The sequence below is a fragment of the Capra hircus genome, assembly GCF_001704415.2.
Source record: "Capra hircus breed San Clemente chromosome X unlocalized genomic scaffold, ASM170441v1, whole genome shotgun sequence".
Taxonomy (NCBI): domain Eukaryota; kingdom Metazoa; phylum Chordata; class Mammalia; order Artiodactyla; family Bovidae; genus Capra; species Capra hircus.
In genome coordinates, this window is record NW_017189516.1 from 31257834 (window position 1) to 31262012 (window position 4179).

At 42.1% G+C, this 4179-nt stretch overlaps 1 pseudogene; it reads left to right on the forward strand.

The window, feature by feature from the left end:
- Positions 1-274: 274 nt before the first annotated feature.
- Positions 275-3893, forward strand: LOC102181765 (annotated as a pseudogene).
- Positions 3894-4179: the final 286 nt, after the last annotated feature.

Genomic DNA, 4179 nt, shown 5'->3' on the forward strand with positions numbered 1-4179 from the left:
CTCAATGGATGTGAGTCTGAGTGAACTCCGGGAGTTGGTGATGGACAGGGAGGCCTGGCGTGCTGCAATTCATGGGGTCACAAAGAGTCGGACATGACTGAGCAACTGAACTGAACTGAAGTTTGGTTTGCTACTTGAAATTTGATTAAATTGTTTGCACATATTTCCAAATGTGGGAGAGTGGAACTGCTTCTGAGATTTAAATGATACAATCATATTGGCCCATATTGGTTTTCTTTTGCAAGGTAAATAAGGATTCTGGTGCTGATACAAAATGTTCCTCCAAGTGAGTTAAATTCCTACCTCAGAATATACAGCTTATAAAGCATATAGCAAAATCGTGAAGTAGGAAGAATATAAGCCTTGGAAGAAGGGGCACCTAGAATCAAATCCTGAGATGTCATTCCCCAACTAGGTGGTCTTGGAGAAGTTAATGAGCATCACTCAATCTGCCTCATATCTTTATATCTATTTTGTGTACAATTACAGGTTTGCATTCATTTTATGTTCTCAATTCAGCTCAATATAACAGGTTTACAAGTCTCAACATTGTGTATTAATTGGTACTATTATACAAGCTTTGTGATGTTGTTCTAAAATTGTGTTAGGGCCCCCAAAGTTTCTATAGTTATGGGACAGATCTAGAGAATGTCTTTAGCTTCCTGTCACATAGACGAGATCTTTCCTCCCAAGCCCCCATCACGTACCATTGGAATATTGTTTGAAAATTGTAACATCTGAAACTTTTTAGAAAACATGGTCCTAATTCTTAAACTTGCCATCCATGCAAAGCAGTAATTATAGGCTTCAGAACTATAGAATTTTGTTCTGAGTTTGATGTAAAAAGGAACAGAAGCGTCTTTCTACCATATCAATACAGCAACTCATCCTCTGATAAAGAAAGAGGTCAAATTCAATTCATTATTTGTTTGTCATCATCCTGCCAATACGGGGTCTCCTAGGCCATCAAGTTAACAGGTCTAATATCAAGAGAGTATTTAATAAAGGAATCAGTTTCTCTTTTCCAGCTATTTTCTTCTTAGACTACAAAGCTAATGAGGCTGTTTAAATATGTTGACAAGAAAGACAAAGTATTTTTAAGAACTCTTATTTTTGTCTTCTATCCTCCATTTCATCCCGCTACCAAAACTTGCAGTTGAGGTCAAACTGAGAGCTCACAAATTTCATTCATAGATATGTAGAACAAATGTTTCCAACACTACCCTTCTGATGAACAGCTGAAAAACACAATGAAAATAGCAACACATGGATGGCGAATCATACGAGACAGTATCTCGAGAAAACAGGACAAAAATAACCTTTCTTTTTAGAAAGCTTTCCATCTGTTCTCCAAAGATACGTGCCTTTGGTGTATGTACACATGCACGTGTGAACAAACACTAAATAAGTCAAACGGTAGATGATGTAAGATAGTGTAAAGACTGAGATACTATCTGCCATTTTATTTATTATATTGATTTTTTGGTTACACTGGGTCTTCCTCGCTGCTTGCAGTCTTTCTGTAGTTGTGGCGAATGGGGGCTACCCGTCCTTGGGGTGCATAGGCTTCTCATTGTGGTGGCTTATCTTGTTGCGAAGCACGGGCTCTAGGGTGCTCAGGCTTCAGGAGTTCCGGCACGTGGGCTCGGTAGTTGTGGTGCGCGCACTTATTTGCTCTGCAGCATGTGAAATCTTCCCAGACCAGGGGTCAAACCTCCTGTCCCCTGCACTGGCAGGCAGGTTCTCAACCACTGGACCCCCATGGAAAGTCCTATTTGACATTTCTGAGACTTTAAAAACATACTTTAGAGAGATTTTCTATAATTAAGTATGTAGTCAGTTTTTGTAAGCAGTCTCCAGTGTTTGAGAAAAAATATCTGTTCACAAGCTGTTGGGTTTGGTTCGACATAATCCATTAGCTCAAGCTTGTTAATTGTGTTGCTTGACTCGTCTATACACTTAAGTTTTCCTCTTCTTAACCTATATCTCTCTGAATGAGGTGTGTTAAAATTCTGCACTTTTAGAATTTTTTAAATTTAAAAAATACTTTTAAAATTCTCTATGCAGTACTGGCTTTTTTTTTCTTTATATATTTGGAAGATCTGTTAGATGCATTCCAATTCATGACTGTTATAGATATATTTTTTTTTCCTTTTTAATACTATGTAACAAGTTACTTTATCCCAAATAATACCTTTTTGACTTGAGGATTATTTCATTTGACATGCATATTGTGGATATCTCATTTCTTTCTGTTCTTGGGTTGGCCTATTTTCTTCGTCTCTTTTGTCATCATATTTAAAGAATTTTTATCGATTAAAAAGAATCTAAAGTGATGCACACCCTGGACACCATGGGCTTGGCTGAGAACCGGGGCCCCAGGTGGAGGAGATGCAGGATGTTGACAAGTGTAGTATGTCCACGACCAGCATCTATTTCCACATGATCAGACAATTACTCAGCAAAGGTCCTATTTCAATGACCAAGAACCCCTTGACTCTGCTTTGTCAGGAGGAGCTGGTGGGGGCTCTCATGAATTTCAGTAAGGTCTTCTGCTTGGTCCCTTGAAGATTGTCCATCTGCAGCTCTGCATGGAAATACATAGTGGCAGTTGCTGAAGTCCTGAGTGACTGTCCCCACCTGAGTACTTAGATGCGTCATTACTAGTAGGTATTCTTGCATGTGAGTGTAAAGTCACTTCTGTCGTGTCCAACTCTTTGTGACCCTATGGACTGTAGCTCTCCAAGCTCCTCTGTCCATGGGATTCTCCAAGCAAGAATACTGGAGTGGGTTGTCATTTCCTTCTCCAGGAGATCTTCGCCACCCAAGAATCTAACCTGCATCTCTTAAGTCTTATGCTTTAGCAGGCAGGTTATTTACCACTAGCTCCACCTGGGAAGCCCCAGTAGGTATTCTTAGAAAAGCCAAATGTAAAAATGTTGGCCAGTCCTTGCAGGAGAAGTTGGACAAAATGAGTTGAATCTTCCAGTCAAGGGACAGAAAACTACTCATATCACCCCTCATGTCACCCTCCTGGCATCTTTAAGTAGAAGGTGAGGCTGTTCGTTTGGCCTAGGACTTTGCCCGTGTCTGCAAAGCAGAATTTCCTAGTAAATCCGTGGCTGAGTATTTAACCAGACCTCATCTCGGAGGACCAGAGAAGGCAATGGCACCCCACTCCAGTACTGTTGCCTGGAAGATCCCATGGACAGAGGAGCCTGGTGGGCTGCAGTCCATGGGGTCGCTAAGAGTCAGACACGACTGAGCAACTTCACTTTCACTTTTCACTTTCATGCATTGGAGAAGGAAATGGCAACCCACTCCAGTGTTCTTGCCTGGAGAATCTCAGGGACAGGGGAGCCTGGTGGGCTGTCATCTATGGGGCCGCACAGAGTTGGACATGACTGAAGTGACTTAGCAGCAGCAGCAGCATCTCGGAGGACAGCATGTGATGGCAGCTAGGAAGAATATGCTGCTGGCTGCACATCAAGTGTGTAAAGGATTCACACACCTTCTCAATCAAGGCTGAATTCCCAATGGGAACAACCAGCCCACCCCATTCCTAGAGACCAACATCCAGAACTGCTTGTCTCATTTCAGCCTGATTATCCATGGACTTGGCAACCAGGCCATCTGTGCTGCTGTGTCTTCCCTGCAGAATTACATAAAAGAAGCCCTGAGAGATGGACCATCCTGGAGACCACAGTCCAGCCCATCCTAGCAAAACCCTAGAGAAGATGGAGAAGCACAAGAAGGAAAGTGGTGGTGAACCAAGGGCCAAAGAGTCTAGAAGGAAAGGACTCCCAAACCATCTCCACCAGGGCAGACTGGCACCTCACTTGCCTGGGGGACAGAGTTGTTACCCACCTTCCTATGAAGAAGGCCTCAGTTGATTTCCAGGTCTTCACATGCCCACCTGGATTCCTTAGTAATTAAGGAGTGCTGAAGTGTCTCCATAACTCTGTGGACGAGATGTCAGAAGGTGATAAATTGCTGGTTCTTTACCCATTAAGCTTATGTTTTATTTTTGTGGAACTCCATCCTTCCTTTCTCTGTAAGTGGTGGTACAAGTTTTAGAACCTCTTAAATAAATTCCCCGGGCTAGCAAAAACCCCCACACACTTGGCTGTTGAAATATCAAATGATATGATTCAGATCAACAATAACTTTCAGTGTTAA